Source organism: Hipposideros armiger, unplaced genomic scaffold, assembly GCF_001890085.2.
Source record: "Hipposideros armiger isolate ML-2016 unplaced genomic scaffold, ASM189008v1 scaffold_122, whole genome shotgun sequence".
In the NCBI taxonomy this organism is placed as follows: Eukaryota; Metazoa; Chordata; class Mammalia; order Chiroptera; family Hipposideridae; genus Hipposideros; species Hipposideros armiger.
Window position 1 is genome coordinate 586,781 of NW_017731472.1, and position 17,273 is coordinate 604,053.

The following is a 17,273-nucleotide window of genomic DNA, read 5'->3' on the forward strand; positions in this document are numbered from 1 at the left end:
GAGAGAAAATACCTGGGGTGCCAAAAAAATGTATACACATGACTTCTGTTCATCTTTTGTTATTTGCATATATTAAGTATTACAATTTTCACACAGTTTTTTCCTTTCTTAAAATATGTATACATTTTTGACACCCTCTATATATGAATAAGTATATGCATAAAGCTGTTATGCATTAATATAATGATTCCTTTTTCCAAGTTCTCACAATGTAATCTAAACTTACATTACACTTTTAGGATTGTTGTTCTAATAACCGTACTTCATCCAAAATTTATTAATTTGTTATTGATAATAATTCAACTTGGGCTAAGTAGTAGTTCATATTTGCATTAAAGAAAAGATTTGCAAGGCAAGTGCTACATGAGATTTCAGGAGCCAATAATCCACATAACAGAAAACGTTTTAAGTTTAACTGGTGGTAACTGAACCCTGCAGCCTCCCTTATCTAGAACATGGTTTAGCACTAAGAAGTAAGGGAAAAAGGCTCTGAGCCGCCAAAGTGCCTGTAACAAAATCTGTGCTTTGAAGTTCTTTGTTTTACACTTACAGGAGTTCCAAGGGCACTCACTCGGGATTCGCTGACACTTATTTAAGATATTATTCTTGCAGTCTTATCCATTTGGTGTCCCTGACATGCAGCAATTAAAAGCAGCCAATGAGAAGGACTAGCAGTGTGAGCAAGAGACAGGTTCCCTGACAGCAAAAGAGAGAGGTAGAGAGAGAAGAAGACATTAAACATTGCAGTTGGGGGCCACCTGGTGTTGGAACATTTAGTTCTACGTACCTGGATAGCCTCTAAGATTATAAATTTATTAAATCACAGCACTTTCCAACATTACCTTTTGGGCATCAGTTTCTTTCTTTGTAAAATGAATACGATCAAATTTATATATGATTTTTTGTTTAATGTTGACTGTGGCTCATTATGACAAGGTTGTGTTTCTCTCTACTCAGTGAACTAAAGTTAGAAAGCTTGTACTATATTAAAGATTTCCATCCAAGATAGTTGTAGAAAGTATTTTGATCCTTAAAGTGGTAAATGTCTAAATTACCTGAAAAGGGTAGTCCTGAAGCCTTGATGATACTGAATAAAGTGCTCTTTAGAATTACATAAAATGGGTGCTGCTTATTAAAAATGTATTGTGGATTGTTTATGTGGGAAAGTTTTTTTTTGTTTGTGTGTTTGTTTTTGCTTTATTTGTTGGCCTGAGTCATTTTGTACTCTACAATATCTTTAAAATAATTAATCACCATCACCATCCATCATTATACACTGACTTTTCTCCTAGTTAGACTGTGAGTCAGGCAGTGAACTCCAGCTTTGTAACACTGACCAAGTTAATTAATTACTTCAAGGTTTTTGGTTTAATAAGATGGCTACTTGCAAACACATTCTTAGTGTCTACATACTCTTAAGGTGGTAAATGTTTTGAAACAGACATTTCACATTTCTTTTTTTTCTGCTTTAAAATCATTAATTGGCTATATTTGTTATTTTCTGGATTTCTGTTGGTATTCTTAAATTCTTCTTGGTTAATTAATCAAATTAATTTTATTGAACTTTGGATTTTTAAAAAGATATGACAGATTAATGTAGACATTAATATTCCTGAAAAAGTTTTAGTGTTTTAATCTAAATTTATTTTGAATTTGGAGAATATGTTTCAATTATTCTGGTACAGTGGTACCTCCATGCTGTTATACAAAGTGTTTATGATGTTTCTGGGGTTCAGAATTTATAGAATTAAACTTCATTAACAAAATGATTTGACAATCCTTTTGAAAGCAACAGAACAACTTTAAAAATTTGTATCTTTATCACTTAACAGAAAGGATTGTTCTATGTAGACATGTAGACTGCTATAAAATCTGTTTTTTTCTTAACAGTATTTTGTTAGTTATCTTAATGATACATATAGAGCTGTCTGTTTAATGACTCATAGTATTCCATCCTATGGATATGGATGTCTCATTAATCAGTTTCCTATTTTTAGACATTTATGTTGTTTGTTTTTTGGTTGTTATATTAAGCTTCAGTGACTAATATGTGTGTGTATAGATAGATAGATATGTTTTCATATATTTGTGCATTTAGTTCTGTAAAATAAATATTCAGAAGTGGATTGCTGAGTCAAAGGACTTGCATATTTAAAAATTTGCTCATAGAGCCAAATTGCACCTTTACTTCACAGTTTGTGAGAGTACCTGTTTGTTGCCCCACATTCTTGCCAACCTTGGATATCATCAGTCCTTAATTTTTGCCAGTCTGAAAAGTGAAAGATGATTTCTTATTTTCATTTCTTAGCTTTTTAGCATCATTGTACAACTTGTCTGTAGACAATTTGACTTTTGTGTATTTCCTTTCACACATGGGAGAGAACTGTTCATTTTTCCTATTGATTTGTGTGCATCCTTTGTATATTAGAATATTAGCTCTGACATTTATTGCAATTGTTTTCCTCCACTTTTGTATTATGACTTACAGATTTCAATTATGGTATTTTCCTTTCATTATTTCTGTGTTTCGGTCTTACAGAATGGCCTAGAAAGGCAGTTCTGTGTAGTGTGGTTAAGAGTACAGATGGCTGAGTTCTAGCCAGTTTCACCATTATCAACTAGTGTAACTTCTTTGCACTGAAGTTTCCTTAACTATAAAATAAAGACACTACTTCAGAGTTGTAAGGACTGAAAGTGTTTGTATAGTTCTTAAAACAATGCTTGCTGAATGACAAACACTATATAAGTAATAACTATTATCATTTCCAACTGCAAAATTATAAAAAACTCATCAGTGTTTTCTAATAGTATTTGTGTAGGTTTTAAAAAAAATACTTTAATTTTTAATTCATCTGAAGTTTCAGGGGCAACAATAGGGCTCTAAATTTATTTTTTTCAAGTGACTGGCTAGGTATCCCAGCACTGTTTATTAATTAAAACTATCTCCCTTATCACATACAAATTTTCAAATATTTGGAAGTTTCCAAATACATTTCTTTCTGATCTTTTTCTTGGTACCAGGGCCTAAATTCCTAAATAACCACATTTCAAGTTTTGTACAAAGATTAAAAGAAAGTCACTGACGAGAGAGAAAAGGATATATGAGGAGATTATTGCTGTGTCTTTACTGACTTGTTCTTACTGATATTTTGGTGCCTAAAATGTCTTGGTTTCAGTGACAGAACCATGCATCCACCTGCCTCTGGAATAGTTTCTCCAGGACGTACAGCTCTGCCAGTGTCCAAACTGGATCCCTGTTCCTCCCCAGCCTCTCCATCCTCCCCTCAGATCTGGTTGGGTGCCCATCAGTCATCCCTGACACCATCTCCCAAATTGCTCTGCTCTTACTCCTCTGGCTTTCTCACCCTCAGGCGTCCAATCAGTCTCCAGTTCTATTGTTGCCACTTATCTGCTCGCCTTGGAATCCACCCCCACAGCTGCTAATCCAGGGTCAGGCTACTGTCACCTCATCCAGTTCTTGCTTGCAAGGCCTCCTTCTAACCAGCCTCCTGCTTTTGGACATGTCCTTCTCTGTCTTTTCTCGATGCTGCAGTTAAAGTGAGGTTTCTACAGTGCTGGTCTGATCTTGACACTTCTGTCCATGAAATTTCTTCATCCTCAGAATCCAGTCCAGATTCTTCCGTGTAGCTCAGAAGCCCCTTGTTGTGATCACCTGTGCTCTCCTCTCAGCTCCTGCATCCAGAACACCCCGCTCCAGTCATTTGGTGCCATGTTCATGTTTGTTCCTCCAATTTGCCCTCCTTTTTACTCAGCGTACTAAATGCTGTCACTCTATCTAGAATACCCATTTTGTCTCTGCTGCGCGATATTTTTAATATGGTTTTATCCCCTTTGCAATAAAGAATTATTGGTATTCTATAAATATAAATGTGACTATTTGCAGACATCAGTACTGTATTCTGAATTCTGCTGAACTCTTGGGTTTAAAATTCCTCAGTATCTGAGTTAAATTTGCCACTTTTAAACCTTTTTAGGTTTTCCTCTGTCATCACATATGCAGTTAGGTCTTACTGAATAAGTGTTTACAAAGAGTTTTTGGTAAAGTATACATTATTGTAAAGTGAACCAGATTTTCCTATTGTGTTAAAATTTCAAAGAGATGCAGTCTCAGGAACATATTTTGGTGCCAAGCAATGTATTGCTATCATTGAGAATAATCCAAGACCACCTCAACTCAGAGAACAAACATGCTCAAATGCTTCAAGCACAGAGCTTGCTTGTGGCCTGAGCATTTCCATCACAAGTTTTATATCAGCTGCCTGGCCTCCGTAGGTAGACAAGGTCCCAGGGAACTGGTGGGTTGTAGGAAAACAAGCACATCAGATGTGGGGTCATTTCAGATCTCTTTTTGTCTGGTCTACGGACAGAGTAGTAAACATGCCAAGGTGAATGAATGCCTATTGTCAGCGCTGTCATCTCTCCAGACACGGGCAGAGGCCATGCCTTCAAGAACACTCTGAGTGACTGCTGTGAGCCAGGCACCAAGGAGCTGGGGACCGAGCAGGGAGGAAGCCTGTGAAGGAGTTTAACAAGGTAATAGTCTACCTGATGATAAGGGTGGTGCTGGCCTCAGTTAGCTGAGGGTGAGGGAGATGCACGGAGTGTTTCCTGGGAAATGGGAAGTCCCTGCCAAGTTCTGAAGAATGCAGAGGAGTTAGACAGGTGAAAGGGACTTGCAGGGAAGTTTCGTGGCCTGGGGGTGTGTAGAGAGCTTACACAGCCCCCGCTCCTTCCCCCCGCAAGACCAGTGCTGATCTGAAAGCTGCAAGTGTAGTTCAGGTAGCTTCCTGTGGGTAGAAAGCAGGGTGCAGATGGGACTCAGAAATCTGGCCCTGGCCAGAGAACATGCAGGGCTTTCTTTCTCCTTATTGCTCCCACTGGCCAATCCTTAGATCTCCGTGCTTAGGACAAAATAAAAAGCCTTTGTAGTATGACAGGTAACCACAGTGCACTAGGAAGTGGGTCAGGAGGCCCAAAGAAGGAGTTAGTTACATCAGAGCCAGTGCAAGACAGTCTGAGGCCACAAGTCTGGGAGCTATGGTTCTTGCACTTCCAACAGCTCCCCACAGTTTCAGAGGTTCACAGATCGGGAAATGTTCTCATGCAAAATGAATTCCATCTACTGGTCCTAAATGTGGTTTTGGAACTGCAGTGTTTACATTTCAGAGACAGCACAGTGTCTTGGTAAGGAACCTGGGCCCTAGGCATTAGACCTGTTAGCTACTACTGTTGTTAGACTCCAGGGAAGGCACTTAACTTCTCCGAACCTCACATGTCTCATATAGAAAATGGGGTGAGTGGTGGTGATTAAATGAAATAATGAAGCTCAATTCTTGACCCAGAAAAGTACTCAGTAAACATGAACTATCACTGATCTCACTGCAAGTAACTATGAAGACTCACTCCTTAAAGCTGTACAGATGATGAGATTAAGACTCATGGTTAATTTACTAGTTACCATTAGTTAGCAAAGGCATTTTGTACAGATTATGCATCATTTGGAGAGCAATTTATTTTTCCCCATTATTTTGAAATGATTTACAAGAGTAATGGAAAACTGCAACTTTCAAAACTGTGATGTGGGATAAAGCATCACATAGATCAGGGTTCTCATCACTTTGTGAGGACCTAATGCCAGTCTCCTGAGTCTCATTTTCTCATCTGTGAAAAGAAGAGGCTGGCTTACATAATTTCTTGGGTCCCTTCCAGCTCTAGCACCTTTCCAAAAATTTAATTTGAAAATTATTTCTTGTGGCTAGATGTAGTTGTATTTATTGAAACAGCAGTTATAATTTTTCGAACTTGTAAACTCTTGGAATTTTAAACCTGGGTACCAACCATAAGGAAAAGTACAGATGAAAAGCAATGAAGGTTCAGAAAAAAGAGAAATCATTTTTTGTTAACTGACATTAAATAATGCAAAAAAACCTATTTTTTTTAAGAAACATAACTGCTGGGAGAATAGTATTTTGCAAAGTGGAGAAAATAAATTAGATCAAAGTTGTTAACATGTTTGTGTTTAGTAAATATGCTCAGAGAACAATTTTTAAAAAACTATAAATCTGGGCTGGCCGAGTGGCACCGTTGGTTAGGAGTTGGCTTGGGATGCCAGCTCTGAGCAGCAGAGCCCCAGTTCAGATCCAACATCAGGGCCAGTGACGCTGCGCCTTCTACAGCTAAGATGGTGAACAACAGCTTGACCTGGAGCTGGGATGCTGTGATTCGCCAGCAATGGCGTAGACTGCAGTGGAGCTGGCCGGTAACTGGCGTGCGCTTTCATGAGCTGCCGTGAGCCACCGTAAGCAGCTGTCCAGTGGCCGGCAAGCAACTGCCTCACCTGGGAAGAGCACAATGATCACCAATATGGGCCAGTGAAGTGACATCCTCCACAACTAGACTGAAGAACAAACGGACAGCAACTTGTCTGTTCCCCTTCCCCAATTCCCCAATAAAATCTTAAAAAAAAAAAAAAAACCTTTAAATCTACTTTTTGGTAACTTTACCATTAAAATCTATGCTTTTTTTCCCCTCAACTTTAATTGTATAAGGAAGAGACATTCCCCATAGATAACCTCTAATAAGCAAGGGAATCCTTTGTCTTTTCCGATGTTTATAAAGACCTTTTCATAAATACATATGTGTATATAGACTTTTTTACTTTATATACAAATGTACATATAAAATACATTGTTTAGATTGTTCAGTGATAGTTATATTGTTTCCTAATTGTGAAACTTCAGATTTAATTATATTTTGGGGTTCTTTTCTCATAATTTGGACAGAGTTGGCAATTACTGTAAAGTATGAATTTTATTATGAATCTTTTTTTTTCTTTTTAATCTAATAATGTAGAACTCCAGTTCTAGAAAATTTTGACTTTCCAGTAGATTTGGAATAAGACTTTTTAACTTTTAAGCATGTGACTGCACCAACTTGAAGCATATTCACACAGAACTGAAGCTGCTGAAATTCATTGCTGAGCACATGGCCATCCAGCAGTAGTTCCTGTTTGTCTTAGATTCCCGGCAGTGAAGAATAGTTGACCCTTCCTGCTTCTGTCACAATCCATGCAGTTCCCTAGTTCGTATTGTTGTGATCAGATATTCAGATACTTGCGAGCACTTACTACATGCTAACCAGTGTACGATTTCCAGACAAGGCTGTGATAAGAAGTAGAACAAAGTCCTTTTGAGTCTTGATTGCCTTAGCGCACCCTTCTTCTGGCCTATTGTGACTGGTTGTGATAACTGGCTATAGGTTTTGTCTGCAATAAATAAGGCTAGCAGCTAGACTATCGTTTATACAATACTAACTGAAATCATCCTACAGTTTTATAAGTGGATAGTAGAACATTCCCTTCACTGCAAGAGGATTTGCTAGGAGAGTTGTAAATAGTGCCAAAGACACACAAGAACAAAGCCTTCCCTTTTTGGGCTTGGGTCCACAAAGGCAGTTTTGGCATCAAAGAGAAAAGGTTTATGCTCAAGAACTTCTCCCTTTCTCTTCTCTTTCTTACTTCCTGGGCCAAGTTTTGGTGATAAGATATAAAACCATTAGTGTCTGAAGTCAGCATATCTCTAAATGCAGCAACTTGCTAAAGAAATGTGTTCAGAATTACATTGTGAAAGGTAATGCTTTATTCTTCTTGAAATTTATTCAAAATGCTGGATGTTACGGATTTTAATTACTAAACATAAATTAGTAGAACTTCCTTATCTAAGTAGAGCATATGGCTGGCCATACACTGAGCCTAGGTGAAATTGTTTTCTCTGAGTTCTGTTTGTTTCTTACCACCACCCACCAACACATACACATGCGTCTCCCCACACACACACACACACACACACACACACACACTCCCCCAATACACACACAGGTCTTGCTACAGTGCTGTCTTTTGACTACATGCTAGCAAATTATTCTGGGACTTGCTGTTACAAGGTGTTCACTAAGCTACTTAACTGAAATCTGTGCTATAGCAAGATTCCCATAGTGCCAGTGCACTCACGCATTTTTCTGTATTTCTCAGTTCTTTATTAAAAATAAATCTCATTTTATAAATCATTTATTGAGCATTGATAGGATTTGCATTTGTGATCAAATCTGCTTTACACTTTGGATTATCTTTACCTTACTTGAATTCCTAAGCTAACTATCTGTCCTCATACTATTCAGTTACCTTTGCCCCAGTATCATTTCATGTGAATATAGAGCACATGAGCTACATTTTATATTGGCCAAAGCCGGAGTTCTTAAATATCACCAAAGTTAGGCCAAAGACATCAGTTATTGATTTTTTAGTATGTAACGTAGGATTGATTTTTTTCTTTTTAGTGTACTATGGGGAGACTGCCTACATTAAAAACATTGTTAATAGTTTCTAATGTTTTGTAAAAAGTTTCTGCTTCAGGAATATATTGGCCACATGTGTCAAATCTTTTTAAATACAATATTCTATCTTCCATAAGCCATGAAAATACCCTGAAAGTTTCATAATTTAAGCTCCGTCTTCCACAACTCTTTTACCCATCAAAATGGAATAATTTTTTTTAATTTTTTTTTAGGACCATGTGTGTGAATTTGAGGTTCAGAGACTGTGGTCACTGTAGAGATGTGGCCGCCATCACTAACTCCTCTAGGAGTATGTGTCTGTCACCTGTGATTGTCATGGGGGAAATGGTGATGTCAGCACTCTTAGCTGCTGTGGCTTTCAGATTCTGCCTTGTGGCTCAGTCACTATGAGGGTGCCAAAAAAATGTATACACATTTAAGAAAGGAAAAAACTGTATTAAAATTGTAATACTAAATATATACCAATAACAAAAGATGAATACAAGTCATGTGTATACATTTTTTTGGCACCCCTGGTATTTTGGAGTCTCTCCTTTAAGTCTGGGAAGTGAAACATTGCTAGGTCTTACCTTGGATCCTGGGCAACACAGGGATTGGCTTCTATGATGCTGCTGAAGCCAGGGTAGACTCCCTGGCACAGATCATTTCAGATACCACTAAGAACTCCTCCTCCTGAGTAAGTCTTGCTCAAAAGAATAGTGACCTATTCTTGCCTGCTGGAGCATAGAAGCAGCCAGTGGGACACTTTTTGGAGACCAGACCAAGAGTGGAATGGAGAGCAGAAAGGGTTGCTGGTGGTGGTAGCAGTGGCTGTGGCTAGAATCAATCCCTAGAACCAGTGAACTGCAAAAACTAATCAGGCTTCTTTGAAGGTAGGTAGACTTTGAGAGAGGAAGATGGACCACGAAAGACCTAGGCTTACATTTTTTTTAACCCCTGATTTGTAACTTAATGTTTTCCTAATAATTTTATAAATGAAGTTTAATCAGGTTACTACCAGGTGGGCCTTTAGACTGCCATTTCAAAAAATTGGTAGCATGTTAACTTCTGTGCTTATTTAAAAATGGTGTTTGTAATCATTGACTGTTTCTCTCTCTTAAAACTTTTTTAAACTTAAAAAAAATAAAACTTGAACATTCTAGTCTATTTCAAGATAGCTGTGATTGCTTTTGTAGGACTAATGAAAAAAATTACAAACAGGTGAATTCCTGAGAATTCTTTGACCTCTTAGGAGTCAAGAAGTGAGACAATGTGGATAATACTTTGAAAATCAAAATTATTCTGATGCAAAACTTAGTTTCCTTTACTGTTTCAGTAAAATGAAAAGCCTAATCAAATTGCAGTTCATATGCAAGAGTTCCTTACAGACATGTAATTCCTTCTTTCTTCCTGAAGCTGTTGGCTAGAGAATTGCCAGCTGTCTTTAGTTGAAAGGAATTTAACCTGCTCTTGAACTGCTTCCTCTGGTAGCGTAAGTGTTAGCCTTTGCTCAGGCTCATCAGGGCTGTCCCCAGTACTGTCCTACTACCTCTACAGGACACTGAGTAAAGTTACTTTAACTTGGAGTTTGATTGTTCTCATCTGTGAACTAGAAATAATGATACCTCTCCTACTTCCAGAATTTGAGAGGATAAAATGAGATGATGGATGTGAAAGTGCTTTCAAAGGGTAAAAATAAAGCATTAGGACTTGAGGTTACAGCATTTTAGAATTCAGAAGTACAACCTTCTGACTCTGAGTATCAGAGTGGCAATAGAAAGTTTCCGTCATTGTCAGGAGCACTGCAGCTCATTGCAGGACTGGGGTAGCCCATGCCTAGTTCAGCTCCATTTGTTCTCATTCAGCAGTATCCCCCTGCTGTGCTAGCTTATTGGAAATAGCAATAACAGTGAACTTCCTCTGAGCCTGGTACCTTGGGTGCATTATATAGCTTGTCTCATGTAAGCCTTGTACCATCCCTGTGAAGTAAGTGCATTTTTATTCACATTTTACAAATGAGAATGCAGACCTTCTGAGAGGTGAGGTAACTTGGCCGCTGATGGGTAGTGAAGCCTGGATATGAACCCTGGCAGTTCGACTCCAAGACTGTACTCTTAACCTTTATGATAATCTTTTATGCATACTTTCATATTTTTTTATATCAGGAGATGGGTTTGAGTTACATCAGAGCACACATTTCATGATCTGTTATTCATTTTCTTGTCTTGGCTTTTATTGAAGTAAAAGTCATACCTAGTGATAACTTTTTAAATTATGTTTAGATTTTCCAAAATATACAGGAAGCATCAGCGAAACATTTTAACATTTTTCATTGTTACATGAAGTTGTTATAAAATAACGCCAATTATAAGCAAATAAATTTAGACCTCAAGTCTGTTTACTGTGCCAGAAAAGAGAGTAGGCTTTAGGTTGCAAATATAGTTGAATTTCCTTAATGCGCAGCAGAATGGGAGATGTGTTTGGAGTGCATGTGCATTAAAAGTGTACTGTTAGCACTTGGGGAGCCTTCATCCTTTACAGAATGCTTGCACAGACTTTGTCTCACCCTCACCCTGTTACACAGGCAGCATTCCCATTCTACAGTTGGTGTGAATAGCTTAGAAAAGTGAGGTGGCCTCCCCAACCAGTGAAGTAGCGGGAGGCCGAGTGGAAACTGACCCTCTGCTCTGTATAGACACACTCCCTTTGTGCGTCTCCTCAACTCATACCTGTGCCCTTGTGCATGCTCGAGGTAGTTGCCTTGGGTACCTCAGGCATTTTGAAATTTATTTCTTTACAACCAGACATAGCTATTAGAGTTCTTTATAAATGGATCCTGAAAAAAACCCAAAAAACTAGTTTTCATTTCCAGTGGTTTTAAATTAAAGCTCAGTTCAGACTTCGGCATTCTTTTAGTTGGTGTTTTTTTTTGTTGTTGTTGTTTTTAAAGATTTTATTGGGGAATCGGGGAAGGGGAACAGACAAGTTGTTGTCCTTTTGTTCTTCAGTCTAGTTGTGGAGGACGTCGCTTCATTGGCCCATGTTGGTATTATTATTGCGCTCTTCCCGGGTGAGGCAGGTCGGTCACCAGCCATTGGATGGACACTCATGGAGGTTCACAGCAGCTCGCACTGGCTGCCAGCCGCTCACAGTAGCTCACTGCAGCCTACGCCATCACCGGCGACTCACGGCAGCCCAGCTCCAGGTCGAGCTGCTGTTCACCATCTTAGCTGTAGAAGGTTCAGGGTCACTGGCCCTCATGTGGGTTCCGAACCGGGGCCCTGATGCTCAAAGCTGGTGTCCCAAGCCAACTCTTAACCAGTGTGCCAGTTGGCCGGCCCTAGTTGGTGTGTTTTAATTGTAAGTTGTGCATGTTTACTGCTTGAGTGTAGATAATACCTAAGGCCAACATTCACTATAGACTTGTGCCTAAATGAACTTCAGGTATTCTCATTGATGTTTATTCTCTACTGGTAATATAAGTTAATGAATGACTGCCTACTAAACATGGGATCTTTATTTTGTGTTCAGCGGGCATCTTTGATAATTAAGAGCCTAGTGGCTCAGAGAATTCAGTAATCTTCCTGACTGTATGCCTCCCCGACAAACAAAGGAGATTATCTTTGAGTTTAATTATAGAAAATTAATTCACGTAAAACCAAAATCTCCTTCAAGGCAAGATAAATATCTTTGCCCTTAACTGTGTTTCTGTTATTTCATTAGGTTGTTTTCTTATAATAGTAATGTGTCTGCTGTTCCATTAGTCTTACACAGTCCATGTGCTGCTTATGGAAACTTACGCTATTACTTCAACTCAGTGTATGTTTACTGACATACTATGTGTCTACTACTGTGCTAGAAGCTGAGTTTTCCCCCAGATAATCAGTTCTGGTGTTCTCTAGCTAGCTATTGATTACCATAGGTTAGTTTCATGAGAAACTCTTGGAGAAAACTGAAGGGTAGTTGTAGGTTCTGCCTGGACTTGACAGTGTTCATGTATACACTGGGTATGGGGACAGCTTCCTGAATGCTGCCTGTTGATTGTCCTTTCAGGGTACAAATGGTGTAGGCAAAGAAGAAAAAAGATGACAAGAGAAATACTGTTGTGTTTTACCAAAGTTTTCTTAATAAAAATGTGAGTTGACATCCCCCTGAAAAAAATCAAGAATGCTTCAATGTCAGATTCATGAAAGTGATTATGTGTATTTTTTTTTATGTATAGCTTTTAAGAAAATAACTTATGGAAAGTAAGATATGCTTAAGTTTATATTTTTTTACATTGATAGCAATTCCAGCTTTGAGTTGAAGTTGCATGGCTTCTCACAGGTTTTTCTCTCTAATGATACCTTTGCAGAGTTGAACCCTGGGTTGCTCAGAATCTTTCACAATTGCTGGGGATTGAGGAATGGGGAGTTCCTGTGGGCAGTTTGAATTCCTTGATGGGCAGGTAGGCCCAGGTTCATGTCCATACCTCTGAAAAGGTAGTGGAGAAATTCTAGCTCGGATTCCTCCCTCTGAGGAATGCCAGGATTTCCTGGAAGACAGCAGAGAACTGCAGAGGAGCCTGAGACATTGCAAGACAGATGATGCTGGCAAGGCAGAGGAGAGGACTTTGTCCAACGAGAAAATGATCAGCAGTAGCGATGCCGCTAGGCAAGGAATGCAAGGGCAGCAGTGACTGTCTCAAGACCAGCAGTTTTAGTGGAGTGATGGTGTCAGAGCCACGGTGCTTCCTTAAGGCATGACAGGGCTGTGAGGAAGCACAGGTGCCTCTTGAGAAGTTGGAGGAGGACGGAGCTTGGGAGAAGTGGAAGCCCAAGAATTTACAAAAGCACAGAAGCATCTTCAGGTTAGTTTGGCTTGTTTTTGTTTTAAGGCAAGAAGAGACGGAGCAAAGAAAGGAGGTTTTATTGTTAAAGTAGTGAGTGTGATTTTCTGACACATTTTTCAAGGAGGAGAGTTGGAAGGCATTTGACTGATGGTGAGTAGCAAGCAGGTCTGTGATTAAGTTTGCCATGGTTACAAAATATGTAGATAGGAGTTTTCTCTGTGTTTAAATCATTACAGCTCATAGTGTAACAAAACATTCATTCAACAAACTTACTAAGAATTGGCTATATGCCAGGCATCAGGAAAGCAGCGATGATGAAACAGACAAAAATCCCTGCTCTCAGAGAGATTATGTTCTAATAGAAACATGGTTGTAAGTGTGCTTGGGACCCATTTTATGGTTTCTACTTGCACATTCTTTTTTCCATGTTCGATGGGCTTCCCTGAGGATGACGTGAATACTTCTTTTTAAAGTTGATCTTCCTGCCCCAAGTATTCAGAGGATTGCTTCCTGTCCAAGCCCTCCGGATGGCTCTTGCATTTCTCTGCCCTCTTCCTAAGTGCCACAGGTAGTAACCTCATAGAAATACTGTCCCCGTCCCATTTTATCTGGATCGGCATGTGTACCTGACTGGTAGCCAGTTAGATTTTGTTGCTGAAGGTGTAGGTGTGGCAACACCTGGGATCCATGAGTACTTCCTTGGTAATAATAAACTATCAAAGTTTTAAAATGATTTGTTTTTAGAAAAATAATTTAGGGCTTATTTAGAAATACCTAAATATTATTATCTTGTATAGCTAATAGGCTTTCTATGATGGTAAAAATATGGCTAATACTTAGCAGTTATGCTGTTTACCTTGTCTCTGCCTCAGGTGTAGAGGGTGACTTGTTACTTATATATGGCTAATTGTTGTGCCGTTGATAAATTATGTCCCCCAAACAATTTTTTGAAGTTTTGTCATATTTTGTGTATGTGAACATCAAATTGTGATGGGAAGTTGTTGAGAACAGCTGCTTTAGCTTATTGGTGAACATTTTGGCCATCCATTCAGCAAACTTCTGTTGAAGAGAGAGGACCCAGGAACATCCTGTGCAGCCTGCCACCCTGGGAACGCTTACTTGGGACAAGGAACAAAATTGATTCAAGGTCCTAGTCTCATGTTTACCTTAATTTATTCTAATTTTATATTTTAGTCATAATTGTATTTTTAACACAGAACTATCAGTGCACCCCTCTCCCAGATGTTGGGAAAAAAATTGACATTCTAGAAATAGATGCTCTATTTTTAATTCTTATGCTGTGGTTTCAAATGCATTCTGCCAGCTGTATCCCCATTCCCAAACTAGGAAAATCTAGGTTTGAGGAGTCTGGGTTTGGGGTTCTAGCATTGCCTCTGACCTGGACACGCCCCATTCATTAACCCCCTTAGCTAGTTCCCTTTCTTCCTAATTTGCTTCCTAATAGGATGTAGCCTCATGGCTTTTTCCTCTCCCCTTCCAAGCACAAAATCGTTTGAGGTTTTCTTCAGGACTTTTTCTATTAACCAGAGGAAAATCAACAACTATTAACAAAATTAGAGACATGGACAAGTTCCAAAATTATGGGAAAGTTTTTTTAACCAAAATATAGCTAGCTATCTAGGCTCATGGTTCTTAGTTTCTTTTACTGACCATCTTTTAGTGTTTTTCTGGGGATAAAATAAGTCACTCTTCCCACAGCTGGTTTTCCCAGCTCTTCTCTCTTTCTTCAGTGCCCCTAGAACTAATGGGGGATACTTGGTTTACATTAGGCCTTAGTGAAGCTTATTTACATCTTAGAGATCTTTCTGGTCTGGAGACTCATATGGGAAAGGCATTAATTACTTCCTCACAGCCTGCCATGTACCACACAGGCATTCGAGAGTCAGTATTGTTAGAATGGAAGATGAGTAAGACATAGGCTTGTCCTCAAGTAAAAATACAGTCCGAGGCAAAAGATTAAGTACCTCCCATTTGCCAAGCTTTCTGCTAGGGCAAGGGACATAACGTCAAGACCCATTTCTGCCCTCAAGGATCTCAGTCAAGTGTTGGAGACAGATAAGTAAGAGGCCATTATAACAGAGTACTATTAGCTGGGTGGGGACAGAGGAAGCCCTCCCCCACTCCATTGAGTTTTAGAGGGGCTGTGTCTAGTGGAGGAGGCTGAAGGCAGCATCTCTGATGGTTTCTCCAAGTAAGGGATGACTCTAGAACTTGAGTGATGAGCTAGAACTACAGGGTATTAAGATCCAGAGAGATATGCCTAAGGAAAACTAGACAAATTTTATTTTTATTTTTTGCTTCTGTGTATACTAGATAAACTCACATTTTATTGTCAGCTTTGTTTTCATCTTTCAAGTGAGAAGTTTTGGGTTTTGTGTCAGCCAGAATAACGAATTGAGTTAAGAGTTTTTCTAGGTAAAAAGAATATTCACATGCATGCTTGTGAAAAAGAGTTTGTCATATTTTAAAACAGAAATAATGCAATAATATAGTGTCTATGTAACAGGTACTGTTATCTGCCCCATTTCCATTCATATTATTTATAACTGAATTCATTAAAATTAGAGAATGGTTGTGATCAGTGTCTTTTGAAGCATATACCAAGCTAAGTCATAAGTCAAAACCTGCCAGTTTAAAATAAATGAAATTATTTGGTTCTACTAAATTGTAGCTTTTGGTATAGTGAAAAGAAATTAACATTTATGAACACCTCCAGAATTCCACTGAAATGAGAAAGACATTATTTAGGTAGAAAGTAAATGATTGAGACTATATTTTAGGACAGGATGTCAGAATTAATGTGCCTTTTTCAAGTGATTAGTTGGCAGATGCCATCTTTGATATTAATATTCTCCTAAATTACATCTTTAAGGAAAGAGTGCCACCTATTGAATGAAGATTTTTTTTCCTTCCCTCCCATTCCAATCCTAGAATGTTGTTTCATTTTGAATTCTTAGTTCTCCAACTCTGTGTGATAGTTAATTCCAGTAGGTAGCTTATGCCAGATAGTTACCGAAGACATTAGGTTCATTCCTGATCCCATCTCCCACTGGATTAACTAGGATGGCTAGTATTCGTAGAGAGAGTTTGTGCCTGCAAAACCAGTTGTAGAAACAATATCTAAACATAAGCTTGATACAGCACTTTGCAAGTTCCAAACCTTTCCACTGTTTTAATGTACTCAACTGGCCCAGAGGTTTTTTTTGTCTTGTTTTGTTTTACGATGGCTATATTGACACTCAGTGAGTAGGAGCAGGTGAGCACATAGCTGGGAAGAAATTATTCCAAGGAATAATTGAAGGGGATTGAGGAACATACATCTTTCATTGGTCAAGATCTCCTGGGAACATCTCAGTCTCCTAGGGGATAATATTAATGCAGAGATTGTTTGATCACAACTTGGCCCTAGGTCATTTTGGGAAATCCCTGAGTTGCAAATCCAAATACCTACTTCAGAATAACCCACGTGGTACTTTTCTGTAGTTCTTAAAGATATTGTCTCACCAGTGAAAGGTTGAGAACGTGAACACTAGCAAACACACTACTATCAAAATTAAAAGATTTTATTTGAGAATTTTACATGACCATTATTTGTAATTTATTGACACATTTGTGGTGTTTTGACGTAGTTCATTGCTAGGCATCAGCAATCTTCTCCAGCTTTTTCTACTTGTTTATTAGACTGTGCAAGTAGAAAGTGACTTTTTTGAAAGGAGGTAGACTATATGCTAGATTGATTTACACTTGCTGATGTCGACAGATTAATTGTACAGCCCACTGCAGGATATTTTTTATTAAAATCCTCAAGTAAAAAACAAAAAATACATATAGCGTAAGGTATTAGAACTCACTCCCTATAAAATATCTGTATTGGGCCGACCGAGTGGCGTGTTGGTTAAGAGCTGGCTTGAGACACCAGAGGGCCCTGGTTCGGATCCCACATATGAAGGCCAGTGACACTGCCCTCTACAGCTAAGATGGTGAACAACAGCTCAACCTGGAGCTGGGCTGCTGGGAGTCCCCGGCGACGGCTTAGGCTGCAGCCCCTGCTGCAGTGGGTTGCCATGGG

General features: G+C 38.8%; 1 protein-coding gene across 4 annotated transcripts in view; it reads left to right on the forward strand.

The window, feature by feature from the left end:
• Positions 1-17,273, forward strand: part of MAP3K1 (mitogen-activated protein kinase kinase kinase 1) — a 77,771-nt gene that overhangs the window by 9,835 nt on the left and 50,663 nt on the right. Inside the window, exon 1 of one of the 4 annotated variants that reach the window (XM_019648217.1) lies at positions 4,469-4,554. The exons of the other annotated variants lie outside the window; for them this stretch is intronic. The gene's annotated coding sequence lies outside the window, so the exon portion shown is untranslated. Of the gene's footprint in view, positions 1-4,468; positions 4,555-17,273 lie in introns of those variants that run through there. 4 annotated transcript variants of the gene reach the window in all.